General features: G+C 43.9%; 1 protein-coding gene and 1 pseudogene across 2 annotated transcripts in view; both read left to right on the top strand.

Moving 5' to 3' along the window:
- LOC139264434 (ubiquitin-conjugating enzyme E2 E1) overlaps positions 1-21,763 on the top strand; it is a 153,047-nt gene that overhangs the window by 43,077 nt on the left and 88,207 nt on the right. The window lies entirely within an intron of this gene.
- LOC139264911 (U2 spliceosomal RNA) lies at positions 2,449-2,689 on the top strand (annotated as a pseudogene).

The following is a 21,763-nucleotide window of genomic DNA, read 5'->3' as shown; positions in this document are numbered from 1 at the left end:
ATCTTTTTCTCTTCACATATCTACAGAAGCTTTTGCAGTCAGTTTTTATGTTCCCAGCAAGCTTCCTCTCATATTCTATATTTTTTCCCTCCTAATTAAACCCTTTGTCCTCCTCTGATGAATTCTAAATTTCTCCCAGTTCTCAGGTTTGCTGCTTTTTCTGGCCAATTTATATGCCTCTTCCTTGGATTTAACACTATCCCTAATTTCCCTTGTTAGCCACGGTTGAGCCACCTTCCCCGTTTTATTTTTACTCCTGGGATATGCTGCACTTCAATGAGCATTCATGGCTGATGTAGCTGAACAAGAGACAACCATTAGCGCCTTGGGATGTTTTACTACCTTAAAGGTGCTATATAAATAAAAGTTATTATTTAAAGGGAGTGAAAGAGGTAAGTGTCTCTTATCATGGGTATTTGCACTTTAACAAATAGGAGGTGGGTGGGGTGGCTTGACCCATCCACCTCCACGGAGGTGTGTGGGGGGGCCTGACCCATCCACCTCCATGGCACGAACCTAGTATTGCAGTACTTCCAGGAACGGTGCAGTGGCTCTAGGCCTTTTGGCTAAGAGCATTGGCGCTGAGTGATCCTTGATGTGTGCAAGGTGACCTCTGGCGTTTGTGATTTGACAAAGAATTGGAAAGATTGGCTACGAATTAAAAAAAAAAAATTTGCACTTTAACCATTATGCAACTGGGCTAGATCTGTTTTGCTTCTTACCTCGTCCAAAGTAAAGAAGAAAATTTGATGAAAATACCATAAAAGTACAATTGTTAAGTGGAAAGTACATTATTCCTAGTTATGCAGTTGAAAATAAATGAAAGCGACTGGAGGTGCATTGGTTGTCTAGATTGTAATTCAAGGGTCATCATCATACTTTGTTAAATGTCATGCCCTAAAGATTAAATCTTATCTTGGCATTTCCATCCATTGTGCCTTACATTTATTAGTCTGTGGTTATAACACAAACTTTTCATGGGCTGTAGTGTTTGAGTAGTCTAGCAGCAAGCTACTAAAGGTGACCCGATGTGACACACTTGTCTGTTGTTGCACTTTGTGATTTATTTAGAACAAGATTAAGGCAGAAATGTGGAAATTGTATTTGTTACAAAAATCTGAAGCATTTTTTGTATCTTTTGAACAGGGAAGTTGAATATTAGGCTCTGGACATGCTGGTACACAGGCTACAGTGTTCTGCAAATTGCAACTCTGTCTCAGTTTACTGTACAGATTGTAAGCTTAGGAATGTAGAGTAACTCTTTGGAGCAGTTACAAAATATTGTGAGATGTGTGCTTTGTATTTTGGGGATAGTTTGTTCTGCTGTTACCTATAATGTAATGTTATCTGTATCATCAAATAAGCATACCCTTCAAGAAAAAGTTGGCTTTTGCACATTTATTGAATCTAGTTTTTAGTTGCTCCGGGTGCAGAGTTTGATTTTGCATGTAACTTTATTTCCTTTTTAGTTTATGTCATAATTTGCTTTAAGTAACTGTTTATACAACTGCTGCTTTAGAACTAACTTCTTATATATTACGCAGTATTGAGGTATGGTGTGTTACTGGCAATTAGTTTCATTTTTTATCTTCTCTTCCCCTCTTTCCACCCGCCCCCCCCCCCGCCCATACACACACACATCCGTATGTTCAGCAGTAAGCATTCCACAAAGGATATTCTTGACAACAAAGTAGGATGCAATTAATTATGAAGGCAAATGGTGGAATTTGATTGCTCTTTCAGTGAAGCCCTGATTGCACTAGAGATGAATCTGAGGCTGGCATTATATTAGCTGCAAACCAACGATTAAAATCAGATGGCTTTCACCATTTAACATGAAGTATTTGCTGCTAGGCAGTCAGGAGTATTGATGCATAGCATGTGTGGATCGTATCAAATATTGATGTGCTTATCGGCGTCTGTGATGTTGGCCACTTTGACCATGGGAGGGTATCACAGCTGAGCTCAATCATATCCTCACCGGAATTCCATATGTGTGTTTTCCAGCACTGATCACAGGATAGCAAACCAGACAGAGAACTACGACTGACTTTTTTTTTTCACTCATTCCTAGCCTATGTTTGCTAAGGTTAATTGTAGCACCCCAGAACCTGCTTTTAGCTAACTTGCCACAGACCAGGAAACATCCAGAAACATTTTTCAAATTATATACATCATAAAACAAGTAGAAAGGCCTGAATAAATCCTCAGCTCAATGAAATTCTATGGCAATCATCTTGTTAATAGAAATTGTCTTGGTGTTGGAATTCAGACACCATCCCTGAAATTGAAAAAAGACTGATTAATCCTGTATTAGCATATTGATGCATGTCTCTGAGTAAAGACACTGCCCAATGTTGGACTGAGCCATACAAGTACAATGTTTAATCCCCAGCCCTTACTGAGTTAGCTGATACCAGCAGAGGTTGCAGTAGGACATTACAATGAGCCTCTGTCTCGGCCTTTTGGCTAAGATCATGCGTAACTGACCTGACAGGGGAGTAACCACCATGACCCCAAAGTGGTTCTCCCTGGATCAGGAAGGTATATGCTTGCTTTTTGGAAATAGGAGGTGGGTGGGGTGGCTTGACCCATCCACCTCCACGGAGGTGTGTGGGGGAGGCCTGACCCATCCACCTCCATGGCACGAACCTGGTATTGCAGTACTTCCAGGAACGGTGCAGTGGCTCTAGGCCTTTTGGCTAAGAGCATTGGCGCAGAGTGATCCTTGATGTGTGCAAGGTGACCTCTGGCGTTTGTGATTTGACAAAGAATTGGAACGATTGGCTATGAATTAAAAAAAAAATTACAATGAGCCTCTGTGACCCTGGGCTAGGAAGGAGAACATTAGTGAAGATTTCCCCTCTTGCTCACCATCTGATGACCCTTTCTGGAAATTGCAACTTTTGGAGATGTCAAGTGAGGATAGAATGTGCTTACCTGCAATGCTGCTGTGATAGAAACATAGAAATTAGGTGCAGGAGCAGGCCGTTCGGCCCTTCGAGCCTGCACCACCATTCAAAAAGATCATGGCTGATCATTCACCTCAGTACCGCTTTCCTGCTTTCTCTCCATACCCTTTGATCCCTTTAGCCATAAGGGCCATATCGAACTCCCACTTGAATATATCCAATGAACTGGCATCAACAACTCTCTGCGGTAGAGAATTCCACAGGTTAATAACTCTCTGAGTGAAGAAGTTTCTCCTCATCTCAGTCCTAAATGGCTTATCCCTTATCCTTAGACTGTGTCCCCTGGTTCTGGACTTCCCCAACATCGGGAACATTCTTCCTGCATCTTCCCTGTCCAGTCCCGTCAGAATTTTATATGTTTCTATGAGATCCCCTCTCATCCTTCTAAACTCCAGTGAATACAGGCCCTTTCGATCCAGTCTCTCCTCATATGTCAGTCCTGCCTTCTCGGGAATCAGTCTGGTGAACCTTCGCTGCACTCCCTCAATAGCAAGGACGTCCTTCCTCAGATTAGGAGACCAAAACTGAACACAATATTCCAGGTGAGGCCTCATCAAGGTCCTGTACAACTGCAGTAAGACCTCCCTGCTCCTAAACTCAAATCCCCTAGCTATGAAGGCCAACATACCATTTGCCTTCTTCGCAGCCTGCTGTACCTGCATGAAAACTTTAATGATTGATGTTGCACCTCCCTTTTTCCTAATTTGCCGCCATTCAGATAATATTCTGCCTTCGTGTTTTTGCCACCAAAGTGGATAACCTCACATTTATCCACATTATACTGCATCTGCCATGCAGTTGCCCACTCACCTAACCTGTCCAAGTCACCCTGCAGCCTCTTAGCATCCTCCTCACCGCTCACACCGCCACCCAGCTTAGTTTCATCTGCAAACTTGGAGATATTGCACTCAATTCCTTCATCAAAATCATTAATGTATATTGTAAATAGCTGGGGTCCCAGCACTGAGCCCTGCGGCACCCCACTAGTCATTGCCTGCCATTCTGAAAAGGACCCATTTATCCCGACTCTGCTTCCTGTCTGCCAACCAGTTCTCTATCCATGTCAGTACATTACCCCAAATACCATGCGCTTTGATTTTGCACAGCAATCTCTTGTGTGGGACCTTGCAAAAGCCTTTTGAAAGTCCAAATACACCACATCCACTGGTTCTCCCTTGTCCACTCTACTAGTTACATCCTCAAAAAATTCCAGAAGATTTGACAAGCATGATTTCCCCTTCATAAATCCATGCTGACTTGGACTGATCCTGTCACTGCTTTCCAAATGCACTGTTGTTTCATCTTTAATAATTGATTATAACATTTTCCCCACTGCTGATGTCAGGCTAACCGGTCTATAATTACCCGTTTTCTCTCTCCCTCCTTTTTTAAAAAGTGGTGTTACATTAGCTACCCTCCAGTCCATAGGAACTGATCCAGAGTTGATAGACTGTTGGAAAATGATCACCAATGCTTTTTCTAGGGCCACTTCCTTAAGTACTCTGGAATGCAGACTATCAGGCCCCGGGGATTTATCGGCCTTCAATCCCATCAATTTTCCTAAAACAATTTCCCGCCTAATAAGGATATCCTTCAGTTCCTCCTTCTCACTAGAGTACTTCCGAAAGGTTATTTGTGTCTTCCTTCGTGAAGACAGAACCAAAGTATTTGTTCAACTGGTCTGCCATTTCTTAGCTCCCCATTATAAATTCACCTGAATCTGACTGCAAGGGACCTACGTTTGACTTCACTAATCTTTTTCTCTTCACATATAGAAGCTTTTGCAGTCAGTTTTTATGTTCCCAGCAAGCTTCCTCTCATATTCTATATTTTTTCCCTTCTAATTAAACCCTTTGTCCTCCTCTGCTGAATTGTAAATTTCTCCCAGTCCTCAGGTTTTCTGGCCAATTGTATGCCTCTTCTTTGGATTTAACACTATCCTTAATTTCCCTTGTTAGCCACGGTTGAGCCACCTTTCCCGTTTTATTTTTACTCCAGACAGGGATGTACAATTGTTGAAGTTCATCCATGTGATCTTTAAATGTTTGCCATTGCCTAGCCACCGTCAATCCTTTAAGTATCATTCACCAGTCTATTCTAGCCAATTCACATCTCATGCAGGTCTTTGTACTTACCACTGTTTCTTGGGCTGCAACGCAGCTTTTTACCTGGTGTTTTTTTCGCGCAGAATACGGGCAATTTAAAGCGATGTCGCGTTTTTTGGCGTTGCATGACAGCAGTCCACTTTTCAGCGGTATCTCAAAACCGCTGGCGCACAACTTTGTCCAATTTAGGTGAGCACCTTTTAACATCAATAAAGGTGAAATATCGCCAAAAAAACAGGTGCAAGGCTGGCCAATTTCTAGCCCTCACGATTCTCGTTCTTCCCCCTCAACCTGCAACCAAGCTCTGATCCATAGCTTTGTTGACTGTTATTCAGCGATATTGGTGTTTGCAGTCGCTATAATAGCTCTTACTGAGACAGCCGGCTCTGGTAACCCCAGGCTCCCGAACAAATTCATAAAGGGCCCGTCAGCGTATTTTCTTACTTTGAAAATGCTACATTATCATACCATTTGTTAAATGTTTTTTTTTAATTACTGTTTTGTCATGAAAAAGCTCATACCATTCACTACAATGCTAAATGTCTGAAGTACTAATTTTATGTCGTAAAATCCTTTTGATAAATGCTATTGTACTATTGAGGTAATGCAGGCTTAATTAACCTCTCCTTTTTCTTAAACTTTCAGATGTAGTGGCAGCATCTGTAATAGCAATACCCAGCGCACCACTGCTAACATGGCCTACCCTGTTGTTTTACTGATGGCTATGTTTAAAAAAAAAAGCAATTAGTTTGCTTAAGCAGCAAAGCTGAAATAAGCGTAACTAAAGTGATTTAAGCAAAAGGTTCTCCCCCCCCCCCCCCCCCCCCACCCTTCCCAATTTTGCTGGTGGATGAGCAGTATCAACATTTTAGATTGCTGTGAATTCCTGAAGAAAGTGGCTGCCAGGGAAAATACATGGAAGTAACTTCAAGCATTCTTCTTTTCTGCTTTTATTGTCATTTCTAAACTGTAACATTACTCCATTTCTGATGCATATACTATCTAAACCTCAGAGTCTTCCCAAATCAGGCAGATTTACCATCTTTGATGTGCCAGAATCCATCACATCACCTACACCAGGAAGCAGTTTTTAATCGTGAATGGAATATAGTACCTGTATCTGTATTCACGATATTCAACAAATGCATGCTATCATGTCATCATATCCATTTTTCTTTGTCCATAACAACAATGTAGGTTATCCTCTGTTTATTGTCTTGGTGCTGTGTCCCTTATCATATCTTGGGGTCTCCTCCTTCAAGCATCTCATTTTGTTCTGCTCTCTCCTGAAATGCCCTCGTCCTTTCCAAACACTGCCTCTGCATTGATCAGCTCCTCATCCTTGGTGATTTCAATCTCCATCTCTGCTCCACTTGTCCACTCTCCACTGAGTTCACTGCCCTCCTGTCCTCCCAAAACCTCTCCCTCCATATAAACGCTTACCTTGCCATCTTCCTCACCTCTCCACAAATAAAGACCATCTCCGACCACTTCCTTGTATCCCTCCCAACCCATATCCTCCTTCCAACTCCACTTCCTTTTGTGTCTGCCACTAGGGAAAAAAAACTTCCCTCCCGCCCCTGCAAGTCACTTGCAACTCCACTCCAAACTCCCAGCTGCCTCGCCTTTAGCTTTCCAGTTACCATGATAATGTTGTAGCATACAGTTTAATGTGTTTTTCTCTAGATTGAACACTTTTGGTAACTATGCCAAATCATGCAGTTTAAAAAAGCTTAAAAATTATAATTTTTAGCAGCTCTCCATGGCAGTAGTTTGTTGAGTAGTGAAGTTAAGGAAATACAATCCAAAACTGTGGGGTAAAATCAGTCCTTTGCCCAACTGATAATTGAAAAGGGAGATTTTGTTGTGTTTTTACAAGAAGCAGTCTATTTCAATGTGTGCAGTTTCAAAGTGATGAAAATTGGCTCCTGGATTACCTTGGGAGTGAGAGCTCTTGTTTCCTGTGGTATTTATTCCTGCCTATTGACTGTACAGGTTACAGTGAATGTAATGTACTGTAATGGACCTCAGTATTAACAGTGAGTTGCTAAGTCAAAGAAGTAAAGCACATTCCGTTGCCAGTGCAAGTTCTGTGCATTTTCTGCCAGATGTAGAAATTGGTTTATGTGGGTTTAGCTAGCTGTCTCTGTCAAACACCCTGTGTGTATGTATTGTAAATAGTCAGTGCATTTTTAGTTTTTGTTTGAATGCAACAATGACTACAGGCCACTAAGCTTATCGACTGCTGCTTTTTATCTTGTGGTTTTGTAGCATTCATTTCAAGCCCTGTTATTTTCCAGTAATTAATTACTGGAGGGGCAAGTAGTGTGTAGTACAGTACAGGTTGAGCATCCGAAATCCGGAGTTCCAAAATTCGGAATGTTCTGGAATCCGGACACCGGGCCGATCTGTGGCCTCGGCCCCCCTCGGCCTCGGCCCGCCTGACTTCCCCCACTCCTTCACCCGACTGACCCCTTCCCTCCCCCATCCCCACAGCCTCGGTCCAACCGACCCTCCGGCGTCCCGACCGACCTCCAGCGTCCCAACTGACCTCCCCTCCCTCACTTCCTCGGCCCAGGCAAAGACGTTCCGAAATCCGGAACGGCCTCAGTCCCGAGGTTTCCGGATTTCAGACGTCACACTGGAATTGAATCTCGGCAGTTTCACTTTCTTAATTCAATTGAATGGTTATAACGGCTCATAACTCACTCTAGCTATATGCTTCCCTACACACAGTATTCGGCTGATGTGGGAAAGTTAGTTAATTCACATGCCAAGCCTGCCTATGATCTGATCGTCTGCAGCCTGTCTTGTATTTTGTTTTAGCCAGGTCACAGGATCTTTTTTAAATATACATATGAAACACTAGAATTTGTAATCCTAGATACCCTTTAAAGATAGCATTTTGCTATAACAAACGACAAAATCTGAATTATGTGGAGCAATCTGTTGTAGACATTTTCCTGAGCTGACGCAAGTTTTGAAGGTTTAGATATTAATATTGGACTTTGCAAGTGGTAAAACACAATATAGAATTTGATTGATTCTGTTCTTCAGTAACTACTCCAAATCCTTGCTTATAAGACCCCCCACCCCCACTTTCAAAGCTATTGGTGAGAATTTAACTCTTCCATATATATGAATTAGAATTCCATTAGATCTCTGTTCTAAAGGATATGTAATTTTTCATGCTGCTATATGAAATATTCATCATTGTATACTGCATTTATAATACACAAAATCAAGGACTTCCAATGTTTGTCATAATGAGACTAGAATCCACAATGTGAGGGGAGGAGGGAAACATTTTTTTAAATATTTCTCTCGACTTATCTGAATTTCATTTTCTATATACATATTGCTTGTAATACAAAAAAATTCTTGATGCAACTAATTATGGCCCCATCAGATATAGTTGTGATGTAAATTGCGTGAATTGGCATGACCATTCCTTTTAAGCAATTAAAAAGTGCTATCAGTTATGGTTAACCAGTCCATAAAATGATTTATATTCAGCTTCCAAAAGAGTGTCTGGTTTGATTCAAACCACTTCTACTGCATCATATTTGCCATCTCTCAGGTTCTAATACTGGTGTGAGTTGAGTAGGCCTGCTGCAATTGTCTTCTTATCCTTTAGGCTAGGGAGGGGAAACACAAGGCAAGATTTTTATTCCTGATTGCTGTGTAATGATGACACCAGCCTTTTTTTAAAAACTTAATTTGATCTGAAACCATCCTGCTTACAAAGTGTTTTGATGATTTATCATCAATATTGTCTCTGTGTTGTAAAGAATAACAAATAGTTGTTTGGGAGGACTGGTAATCCCCTCCTGCGATTCTGCTGTTATCTTGAAACTGCTGAAAGTAACCAGCAGTAGTGATGGAAATGTTGCTCAGCTGCTGTAGGAGTTTCTAGCTGCATAGCGAAAGTATTATTGTGCACCAGGGATTGTCTTTAAAACCTAGAGACAAAACTGTACCATTGCCAAATATATGCAGTTATTGGTCTAGGATATAGTTGTTTAACAATGAATAAACGTAACCAATTTTAACATTTTGCTATAACAAACTGTATTTGTCATCAATAAAGCAAATACAATAAGTTTAAATCTATGATAAACTATTAACAAAGTACAGGAGTAACTGCCTTGATATATATTCTTCCACTCTTTATCCAACCACCCCGAATTATTGTGATGTAGTGGAGGATATGCCCAACTAGTGGTCGGCTGGTGAGAGCTATACTGTGTCTTCATCCCTGGTCTCCAGATCACTGCCATGCCATGTTTGCGCCACAAATTGATGGAACATCAATCCAATAACTGCACAGTGATGTCAATGTTGCATGTGGGACCTTGCGCAATGGCATATCTTGTTGATTAATGAAGGAAAAGGATCGAGAAAGAAACGGCGAAAGCGGAAAAGGAAATGGGGTGAATTAGGGGCAAATGAAAGAGACAGAGGAATGAAGAGGGAAAGAAAGTAAGTGGGTTGAGAGTGAGTTGTTTGTGAATTGTTGTATTGATCCTTGAGAAATTAATGGGTGAATGGCAGGGTAGATATGTGAAATGTGCAAACATTCTTGACCCATGAAGTATAGAACCAGTCCATCATGATCAGGAACAAGAAAACACCCAATGCATAGGAACGCAGGACTTGCTAGACAAAAAAAGACCAAGGTCCATCTAGTTTCTCTTCCACCATCATGGTAGTTGCATGATGCAATGATAATGGTGTTACTGGCTAATCTTTATCAATCAATTTACAATAGACCCAGAGATGACACGAGGAAAACGCCATTGGTGTGGAACTTTGGGAACCTTTTTCCTCTCGCATATTACACTTACTGCATATCAGGTCTCAAATTACTCACATGCTGTATCCCAAAATGTTACTTTCTAATTCTATCTATCTTATTTACATTTCAATGAGTGATCCTCTTGTGAGTGTCGAAACAGCTCGGTGTCCTGAAAATTAATGCCTTCTGACTAGCAAGAGTGTGAATGGCAAGTTTGGCACCAAAAGACTGCCAAGACATAAAAAGACTAAAACACCTCCAAGAACAATTCACTGCCTGCTGGAGTGAGATTCCACAACTTCATTGTTCCCTTTCTGGAATCCAAGGTTGAGTGTCGTGTCATGTCAGGACCATAAATCACATTATTATCAGGATCCTTTATGACATTAATTACCAGCTATAAATGGCTGCGGTGAGAATAATTCAGAACAATGTCATACATCAATCAAGTTCACAATCGTCATTAAGTTTAGGATGCGTTTATTTGTACTAATAAAATGGCCGCCGTGTCTCTGGCTCTCCATTATCACATGACCTATTGCTGATTGGTCCCCTTGGAGGATAAGCCATACCCTGAAGTTTCTCTGGAATGTGTAACTGGAAACACCCAGCCCAAGTTCTGACTTATTTTGCAAATTGTAATTTGATCCATTCTGACTTCAGAAGCCAGCGAGGACAGATCTCAAACAACCCAGCAAAAGCCACCAAGTTCCAGCCGAAGTTCCTTACCCCTGCGCAAGTGCATCCCTCTCCCAGCCGAAGTCCTTTACCCCAGTGCAAGTGCCTTACCACCTCCCCCTCTCCCCCGGAGGCACATTTCGCAGTGTGGGCTGGCCCGTGCTGCCCCTGGGCCCTCGCCTCTTCTAGGCCCCGAACTCACGCCTCTCCTGCGCCCCGATCACGCCCCTCTACAATCTCTCGCCGCTCCTTCGCCCCGACCTCGCCGCTTCTGCCCACGCTCCCATCACTGACCTGGATCTTGATGACGTCCCTTTTCACTGCCGTTGCTCTCCTGCTCCAGCACGTGCTGCTCCCTGGAGTGGTAGGCCACCATGCTGCTCCTTCCGCTCTCCGGCCTGCTCCAATGGTGCTCGCAGGATCGAAGACCTGAAAGAAATGGGCTTTGTACTGAAGGTATCAGTAAGACTTTGGGTTGAGCAAGGTTCAGCTCAGTTTCCCATTAGATAGAGGTTATATTTAGAAACTTCTTTTTAATTTGTTATTGCGCATGTTAAAAGCAGTTGTGAATTTTTTCCTAATGTACCAGAAAGCCCATGATTTATCATGCATTATTTTCTTTGTAAACTGAGTGACAGATAAGAGGATCAAGAATGGATGATGAGGACTCAGTACAAAATGCCATAGTTGTTTTCTTCCCAAAAGATAATTTGCTTTTTAACAGTGATTCTATTTTCGCCACTCCTCGTCTCTCCTGAACATTTCGGTTTGCTGCAGTAATTGGGTAGGGTGAGCAATGTTCCCTGTAAGCTGTAATCCCTTTCACAACTCCTGGTTAGGTCACTTGTGTCAGGGATCAATCCACCCATGGATGCATTAAAATCATGTCTGAGTTCTACAATGGGCATATGATCTCAATTTAAATACTTAGAAGCCTGTTACGGGCAGGAATGGTGGCCACCTATTTTGAAGCCTGCTTAAAAATTGATCGGGTAGCTACTGGGAGGGACTTTTCACATTTTCATTTGCTTACCACCCTGTCTTCCAATGTAAACGGGGCGGTAGGTATACAAAAATTGGTCCCATTGATTCTTGTTGGTGTTTGGTTCTACAGGTAATAGCCTTTATAGTAGCCATAATTCGTGATTTGAGCCTAGGCAGTGAGTTTTGACAAGCGGTCCGACAACAACAATCCTATTCTTACCTAACACCCTTTCTAGCAGGGTCACTGGATTACACCTAGGGATAGGAACTCTGGCTGATCTTTTTCATTTACTCCCTAGCCAAGGAATGCTGAACCGGCACATGCTACAGAGGTAGTTATATATCTGTATACATTTTCACCAGTTCCCTTTGACACCTCAGCAGTGTTTCTTCTGCATTAGATCTGACGCTGCTCTGAGTACCCAGCAGCTCCGAACCAGTAGCCTAGCAAGTAGCTTACAGACTTCAACAGGGAACTTGCACAAATTCCTAAAACTACTATAACAAGTGAAAGAGCACTATCATTCCTCATTTTCTTGAGGAATCAAAGTAACTTATAGGCGTGTATATGTCTATATCAGGGTTGACTTGCTGGCGTATATGAAATATGTATCAGGATGCTAGGATTCCCTGCAAATTTAATGTAATATTTAACATTCATGATCAGCTTCAAGTTGGTTGCTTATTTGTATATAACTCTCTTATATGGCTAAGATGCACAATAAAATCTAATTAATCCACAATTTTAGCTTGGGTGTTTTTGCTAAAAATAAAATTGAATAAAGGGTGCTGTAAGTTGTCTCGTATATTTAGATGTCACCACAGCTACAAGCTTACACAACTGTTTTAAATTTCTTCCTTCTCTGGAGTATCTATTCTAGAGGGCCGATGAGTATGAAACCATTTCCCTGTTGTCTTGGCTTGCCTGCAGGATCAGACCTTGAAGTTGGATCACAGAAGGAAAAAATGATCTTTCCCCTGGGACCCTATTGAATAAATTGAATATCCTGTCTGCCTGGCATGCAACTCCACAGTAGTATGTTTTCAATTTATTTTGAATATTTCTTCAATTTAGAATCCCATTTTACGGTATTGCACCTTTTTGGAAAAAGTAAGATAATTTTATACTGATTTATCAGCCCAATTTATGAATAATAAAAGGTTTCACATTCCTTTTACTTTCATAGTAACTGAAGTGGGTCAAACAAGTTAACTAATTGAAGAATGCAGTTGAAAATGATAGTCAATTAATAATCAAATTTGTACAACACAAACACCTTTCCACAAATCTATACAGAAACCTGATCAACAGCAATCTCTTTCTCAAAGATTATTTATTGTAACATTGTGCCTACCCTGGGCCCAGCTAAATGTTTGTGTGGCTGCCATTGCTTTAATAGATTTTGTATCGTGACATTGTAGGCATGTAGTTCCTGAAGAAAGTTTCAGTTCACTTTTTATGGGTAAAGACACAGTTGTTGGATTTGTGGTGTGGTGGGCCCAGAGTGCACCGAGCTTTGTAATTGCACAGATAGCAACAGCTGACCCTTCCGTTTCTTTTGTGAAAGGAGGAGCAGCATGGGAAATCGGTAGATCATCAGACCTGAAAGGTTTCCAGCTTTAAGGGATGCAACTATTTAATTGTGATGTGTGTGGTTATAGGCTGTTTCTAAAGTATTTACGGGGCAAAATAAGTGGCTGACAAAAATAAATTTGTGACAAAACAACTATGGAGGCAGGAAGTGGAGTAACTGATGGAGCAGTGCAGCACCAAAGCCTCCTGCCAAATCAATAGTGAACTGGAGATGCTGTTGCATGAAGAGGTTGTCCTGGTTGGCACTTCATGGCACCATCGCCAGAGGATAACAGTGCAGAATTCCTAGCAGGAGCTGGCATTCAGGGTCATTGTAGTGTACACTATCTACAGGACATGGGGACAGATGTAGAAGATGATGGCACACCTTAAGGAAGCAGCCACGTAAAACTATCCCAACAGTACCGTCATCATGTGGATGGATCAAATATGCATGCCGCAAAGTGTTGCCCATCAAACTGTTGTAAACATACTGCTGGCCAAACTCACATAACCATACAGCTCTTGCTTACCATGCATACCTACAACTTAACATTCAAATTGTAACTTGCAATTGAAGGACTTGCCGTACATACGTCTTCAAATTAGATGATGCATAGTTGTTTATTGATCACCAGATAAACTTGCAGGTTGGGCCACTACATGTGTTCAATTTCATTTTAATATTTAAATGAAGTTCTGATAAATTTTGCACCCAAGTGATCAACTGGAAGATTACACACTATTTCTTGCCAATTTTCTTCCCTCCTCTAATTCCCCTGAAGACATTGGGGTTAATTTTCAGTTTTGGCATGGATGGAAAACTGGCGGTTGTGGATCAGCCACCATTATAACCCGCCCACCATCCGATTGTCTCATAGAACTGAGAATTGGTGAGGTTTGAGCTCAGAACTTCTGAGTTGCTCATGCAGTACTATAATCACCAAGCTATGTTACCTGAACTTTAAAGAATAGGAATTTAAAAGTTCTGGTAGATAAGTTAGCACAGAAAACGGAAAGTAAATGTTATACAGTCTTGAGCTAAATTTTTCAAATAATTTATCTATTAAGAGATTAGGCTAAAAAGTCCCAGATTCTTTCCAACCTTTACTGTGAGCTGATCTTAATTAAGTTGGCAGGGAGGAGAAAATTGGCCAGGGTTGCAGTTCCTGTCTCAACAGTGACTCCTGCTACAAAGTGCGTGTTTGTCGACATCAGGCGAGGACAGGATCTGCTACTGCTGTCAGCCCCTTGTGATTGAATTACTTGCCAACTCACTGTTTATGCTAACGCATGAAAAATTGCTACTTGGGTAAGCTATTGGAGGATGCTCAGCAGGAATGGAGATATATCCAAACAGGAATCAAAATCTTTGGAGAGGAAGATAGAAGAAAATTGGACAAAAAATAAATGTATTTACCACAGGGTGCCCAACATTCCTTTCATCCAACATCTGTGTGTTTCAGTTTCTGGAGAGAGCTGGGACACATGTTCTTCTTTCCTCTTGAGTCCTGTTTTCCCTAATACAGGAGTGTCTGGGCATTACATTTTGGACATGTTTATTTGTAACACCTAAAGCTCTGATTGGGTCGCCTTGATCACGAGACCTGATTGCTGATTGATTCCCTTGGAGAAAAAGACATACCAGTTTCTCTGGAATGTGTAACTAGAACCGCCCTCCCTGAGTAATCAGTGACTTAGCAAAGTGTAATTCGAGACATTCTGACTGCTGAATCCAGACAGAACAGAGCTCACTTGGAACAGACAAGGCTCACTCTCATGGGTTAAGACATTCTCCCACCCCCCAAACAAGTTCCTGCCCCTGCCCCCACCGCCCAAGTGCCAGACCTCCCCACCGCCCCACCGGAGTTCCTGACCTCCCCCTGCCCAAGTTCCTCCCCTACAGATTCATGACCTTCTCCTCCCCTCCCACCTCCCCAACAGGTTCCTGACCGTTATACTTTCCCCCTCCCCCACGCCATAGAGGGGGTATTGTGTGTGGGTCATTGTTAACAGGTTTATTGGGTATGAAGTGAATAGTGACAGTATCGTGACTTCTGGATTTCATCCACTCCAATTATAATCACTTGCCACATGCACCGAGCTTTCCGAGAAATCAACCAGGTGTAAGGAGAGGGGAGGGAGAATGTTGCGTGGGTGTAAAGGGGGTGAGGTTGAAAGAACGTGATCCATCTTGCCATCTTGATCATGTTCTCTCCATTTAGACCTGGATCACGTTCTTCCCCCATTCCCACTGTGCTCTCCATGCTCTTTAACCTCCACTACCGATTTCCTGACCTGCTCTCCGAGTTCCCACTCGCCTCTCTCTCTCTCTCTCTCTCTCTCTCTCTCTCTCTCTCTCTCTCTCTCTCCCGCTCCCTGCCTCCTCCCGGTCTCTCTCTGCCCCTCTCTACCCGAGTCTCTCTCGCTCTCTCTTTCTGCCACCCTCACTCTCTGCACACAGTCTCTCTCTCTCTCTCTCTATATCTCTCCCCACAGGCTCTCTCCTCTCCAAACAGGCTCTCTCTCTCTCTCTCCCCCCCCCACCCGGTCTCTCGCACGCTCTCCACCTGGTCGCTCTCTTGCTCTTTCCACCCGGTCGCACGCGCGCGCGCTCGCTCTCTCTCCACCCGGTCGCGCTCGCTCTCTCTTTCCACACGGTCGCGCGCGCGCTCGCTCTCCCTCCACCCAGTCGCGCTCGCTCTCTCTTTCCACACGGTCGCGCGCTCGCTCTCCACCCAGTCGCGCGTGTGCTCGCTCGCTCTCCACCTGGTCGCTCGCTCGCGCTCCACCCGGTCGCGTGCGTGCACACTCGCTCTCCACTCGCTCTCCACGCGGTCGCCACCCGGTCGCGCCCTCGCTCTCCACCCGGTTGCGCGTGCGCGCCCTCACTCTCCACCCGGTTGCGTGCGTGCGCGCCCTCGCTCTCCACCCGGATGCGCGTTCGCTCGCTCGCTCTCCACCCGGATGCTCTCTCTCTCTCTCTCTCTCTCTCTCTCTCTCTCTCTCTCTCTCTCGCTCTCTCGCTCTCTCGCTCTCTCGCTCGCACGCTCTTCGCTCGCACACTCTGCACCCGTTCGCTCGCTCGCATTCTCTCCACCCGGTCTCTCGCATTCTCTTCACCCGGTCGTGCACTCTCTTGCTCTCTCCATCCGGTCGCACGTGCGTGTGCGCTCGCTCTCTCTCCACCCGGTCGCGCTCGCTCGCTCTCCCCACCCGGTCGCTCTCTTCCCCTTTCCTCCCCCGCCCCCCCCCCCCCCCCCCAGTCGCTCTTCCCAATTCTCCCTCCCCCCTCAGTCGCTCTCTTCCCCCTTCCCCCCCCCAGTCACTCTCTTCCCAATTCTCCCCGTCGCTCTCTTCCCCCGCCCCCTCGTCGCTTCTTTCTCTCCGCCTCGCCCCCCCCCCACGGTCGCTTTTTAACGCTCTCCCACCCCCCTTGTCGCTCTTCTCTCTCCTCTCTCCTCTCCCCTCCTTCCCTCAGTCGCTCTATTTCTCTCCCGCCCCTCCTGCGCAGAAAGGCAGCGGAGTACACGTAAATCGTTCTGTTATATTGTCATGGGCTGCTTAGTTGCACATCATGGAGCGTTGTGGGCCCCATGTAAATTTTAATTCAATATTCCTCATAATATATATCTCTCAGACACTGCAAATACTAATGAATCTTCGCGTGTTAATTTAGGATTCATGTACTAAAGAAAAAGCAGCATTAACAACAGCCCTTTCTGAACACCCAAGGCAATAAAATTCTAAAGAGGACAAACTAGTAAGTGCAAAATGGAAATGCAAATCGACTGTGTTGCTTCGGCTTCATGGGCTGTCGTCTGGACAGTTTTTCCATAATACATTTTCCAGCATTTACTGGATAGTAATGGGGACAGTGAACCTTGCCTGATTTTCTGCTCCTTGCCTAGGGGATGCTTAGGCTGTTTGTAGTGACCAAACCTGCCTGGTCTGGAAAGCTAACTCAGCATAGACCAAACATTAAATCTGGGGCTTTCTGCTCGGGTACGGTCTACAACAGTATTTAACATCATTTATTTGTTTTCTTCCATCTCTTTCTCCCCCAACACCACACACCTTGTACAACTCCACAGCCAAACGTCTATTACTGATTAATGCTCAGTAGAAAATGGACATTTCCAGTATTGTTAAAGTTCACTTTTATACAGATGTGAAAGTCTAATGCCAACCACAGAGACATCAGCTACCAGTAACTGTCCTTGAGGATGTGTGTTGCAGCTCAAATGGAAAAGTCTGCAAGATTACTTGCACTAGTATTATGTGTGATCTTTAAGTGAGATAAAGAACGCTAGGCAGAAAGTAATCTTTAGCATTTCCTTTGTGATCTTATTTAATTTGGGTTTTTTGCATAAATTCATGAAATGATTTTTAAATATAGTTGAAATGATTCAGTATTAGGTTATAGAAAAAAACTGACAAGATGTGAATGAATTGTTTTACAGCATGTATTAAGTGTATTCAAACCACTGCATAACCGAACACTACACATCTCGTTCATATCCTGTGTTGTGGTTACTTCCTCTGTATATATTGACACAAATATAGTACAGCACCGTATACAGTCAGTATTACAGGTTGACTTCTGCCAAGTACTCCTAAGACATTCTTTAACACAAGAGGTGCACTGTTTTTTAACAATGTGTTTACATAGCGTTTTATGTCTCTCCAACATCTCCAAGCGTTACACGTACAATAAATTAGTTTAATATGTGGTGTAGCCGAACATGGCAGTCATTTTGTATGTACTAAGATCCAGGCGGCGTCCTCGACCTGGACCTGACTATCGGGCCTCCACCCATCCCCAGCGGCGTTTGGAACACCTCCAGCGACAGCAGTCTGGGCCTCCCAGACGACGGCTGGAACTTCCGTGATGACAGGCGACAGACGATCTCCTCAATGACGACTGGGTCCCCCTCTCCTACATCGGCGACTGACCTCCCCATCTTCTTCAGCGACAACTGGAGCTCTCCTTCCCCACTGGTGACCTGGCCTCTTCTCCTCCTCCAACACGTGGTTAGTACCATGGCTGTGACCACCCTCCCACCCTGAACCCCGGTGGGCCACTGACCCTCCCCATGCCTGCCCCCAACCAGGCCTTGGACTACCTACCACCAAGGGCGCTACCCAGCGCCGAGCCTGCGGCCAATATCTCGCCGTAGGCAACTGGGTCCATATAGCAGTGCCTGGTCTCCAGTCGTCTTGGACCCCCTCGCCACTGGCTCAAGACCTCGCTCAGCTAAGCCCGTGTGGTAGCCGGTGTGCAACAACCACCCCACGTTAAAAAAACCCACACACAGGCATCTCCAACTCCGTTACCTGTGACAAAGTCTGTGGCTCTCATATTCGACTGTTCAGCCACCAAAGCTCACTTCAGGATTGGAAGCAAGTCTTCCTCGATTCCGAGGGACTGCTTATGATGATGACTAAGATCCACCAACAAATAACTGTAACAAGTTAATATGGTTTTTGGTGGTGGTTCAGAGTGGATTGCTGGGCAAGGCACTGAGATAACACCCTGGTTTTCAGTTAGTGCCTTTACCTTGCACCAGAATAGGTGGACGGGGCCTTGGTTGAATGTCTCAAAGGGTCCCTGACAATGCAGCATTCCCTCAGTAGGACACCGGAGTGTTAGGTTCGATTATATACTGAAGCCCTGGAGTGAGGCTTGAATTCACCATCTGTCTGAAGAGAGAGTGCAACATACTGAGCCAGGTTAACACATACTTATTGTTCCATGTTGAAGTGTTCCTTTGCTGAATGTAAATAGTTTCTAAAACTTCTGTGTTTTAGAAACATAGAAACATAGAAAATAGGTGCAGGAGCAGGCCATTCAGCCCTTCTAGCCTGCACCGCCATTCAATGAGTTCATGGCTGAACATGAAACTTCAGTACCCACTTCCTGCTTTCACGCCATACCCCTTGATCCCCCGAGTAGTAAGGACTTCATCTAACTCCCTTTTGAATATATTTAGTGAATTGGCCTCAACTACTTCCTGTGGTAGAGAATTCCACAGGTTCACCACTCTCTGGGTGAAGAAGTTTCTCCTTATCTCGGTCCTAAATGGCTTACCCCTTATCCTTAGACTGTGACCCCTGGTTCTGGACTTCCCCAACATTGGGAACATTCTTCCTGCATCCAACCTGTCCAAACCCGTCAGAATTTTAAACGTTTCTATGAGGTCCCCTCTCACTCTTCTGAACTCCAGTGAATACAAGCCCAGTTGATCCAGTCTTTCTTGATAGGTCAGTCCCACCATCCCGGGAATCAGTCTGGTGAATCTTCGCTGCACTCCCTCAATAGCAAGAATGTCCTTCCTCAAGTTAGGAGACCAAAACTGTACACAATACTCCAGGTGTGGCCTCACCAAGGCCCTGTACAACTGTAGCAACACCTCCCTGCCCCTGTACTCAAATCCCCTCGCTATGAAGGCCAACATGCCATTTGCTTTCTTAACCGCCTGCTGTACCTGCATGCCAACCTTCAATGACTGATGTACCATGACACCCAGGTCTCGTTGCACCTTCCCTTTTCCTAATCTGTTACCATTCAGATAATAGTCTGTCTCTCTGTTTTTACCACCAAAGTGGATAACCTCACATTTATCCACATTATACTTCATCTGCCACGCATTTGCCCACTCACCTAACCTATCCAAGTCACTCTGTAGCCTCATAGCATCCTCCTCGCAGCTCACACTGCCACCCAACTTAGTGTCATCCGCAAATTTGGAGATACTACATTTAATCCCCTCGTCTAAATCATTAATGTACAATGTAAACAGCTGGGGCCCCAGCACAGAACCCTGCGGTACCCCACTAGTCACTGCCTGCCATTCCGAAAATTACCCATTTACTCCTACTCTTTGCTTCCTGTCTGACAACCAGTTCTCAATCCACGTCAGCACACTACCCCCAATCCCATGTGCTTTAACCTTGCACATTAATCTCCTGTGTGGGACCTTGTCGAAAGCCTTCTGAAAGTCCAAATACACCACACCACTCCTTTGTCCACTTTATTGGAAACATCCTCAAAAAATTCCAGAAGATTTGTCAAGCATGATCTCCCTTTCACAAATCCATGCTGACTTGGACCTATCATGTCACCATTTTCCAAATGCGCTGCTATGACATCCTTAATAATTGATTCCATCATTTTACCCACTACTGAGGTCAGGCTGACCGGTCTATAATTCCCTGCTTTCTCTCTCCCTCCTTTTTTAAAAAGTGGGGTTACATTGGCTACCTTCCACTCGATAGGAACTGATCCAGAGTCAATAGAATGTTGGAAAATGACTGTCAATGCATCCGCTATTTCCAAGGCCACCTCCTTAAGTACTCTGGGATGCAGTCCATCAGGCCCTGGGGATTTATCGGCCTTCAATCCCATCAATTTCCCCAACACAATTTCCCGACTAATAAAGATTTCCCTCAGTTCCTCCTCCTTAATAGACCCTCTGACCACTTTTATATCCGGAAGGTTGTTTGTGTCCTCCTTAGTGAATACTGAACCAAAGTACTTGTTCAATTGGTCTGCCATTTCTTTGTTCCCCGTTATGACGTCCCCTGATTCTGACTGCAGGGGACCTACGTTTGTCTTTACTAACCTTTTTCTCTTTACATACCTATAGAAACTTTTGCAATCCGCCTTAATGTTCCCTGCAAGCTTCTTCTCGTACTCCATTTTCCCTGCCCTAATCAAACCCTTTGTCCTCCTCTGCTGAGTTCTAAATTTCTCCCAGTCCTCAGGTTCGCTGCTATTTCTGGCCAATTTGTATGCCATTTCCTTGGCTTTAATACTATCCCTGATTTCCCTAGATAGCCACGGTTGAGCCACCTTCCCTTTTTTATTTTTACGCCAGACAGGAATGTACAATTGTTGTAATTCATCCATGCGGTCTCTAAATGTCTGCCATTGCCCATCCACAGTCAACCCCTTAAGTATCATTAGCCAATCTATCTTAGCCAATTCATGCCTCATACCTTCAAAGTTACCCTTCTTTAAGTTCTGGACCATGGTCTCTGAATTAACTGTTTCATTCTCCATCCTAATGCAGAATTCCACCATATTATGGTCACTCTTCCCCAAGGGGCCTCGCACAATGAGATTGCTAATTAATCCTCTCTCATTACACAACACCCAGTCTAAGATGGCCTCCCCCCTAGTTGGTTCCTCGACATATTGGTCTAGAAAACCATCCCTTATGCATTCCAGGAAATCCTCCTCCACCGTATTTATTAGTAATTTCTGCAGCCCTAAGGACCATGCTGTTGGTGGCTGATGCCAAGTATTGGGGTATCGTGTTATGAGATTACAAAATTAATTGCAGCTCTTCAACCTGTTTCTTGTGTTCTCAAAAATATCTCCTTAGTGAATAAAGATAGCTTGGCGAAGCAAAGCTGCAATATAGTAAGCTAACTCTTTTTCATGATTTTGAAAAGGTAGTTTTATTGGCATGTAGGTTTAGAGTACACAAACATATCCAGACGTATTTTAATAAAAGATAAGACGGTGTGGGAGTGATGACCTATTTTAAGTGAACTAAAAGTAAGTTGGGATCAGCCACATCGACAATTACAACAACAACTTGCATTTATATAGCATCTTTAACGTAGCAAAAGATCCCAATTAATC

The sequence above is a fragment of the Pristiophorus japonicus genome, chromosome 5 (genome assembly GCF_044704955.1).
Source record: "Pristiophorus japonicus isolate sPriJap1 chromosome 5, sPriJap1.hap1, whole genome shotgun sequence".
Lineage (NCBI taxonomy): Eukaryota > Metazoa > Chordata > Chondrichthyes > Pristiophoridae > Pristiophorus > Pristiophorus japonicus.
This window is presented reverse-complemented; position numbering and strand designations above follow the sequence as displayed.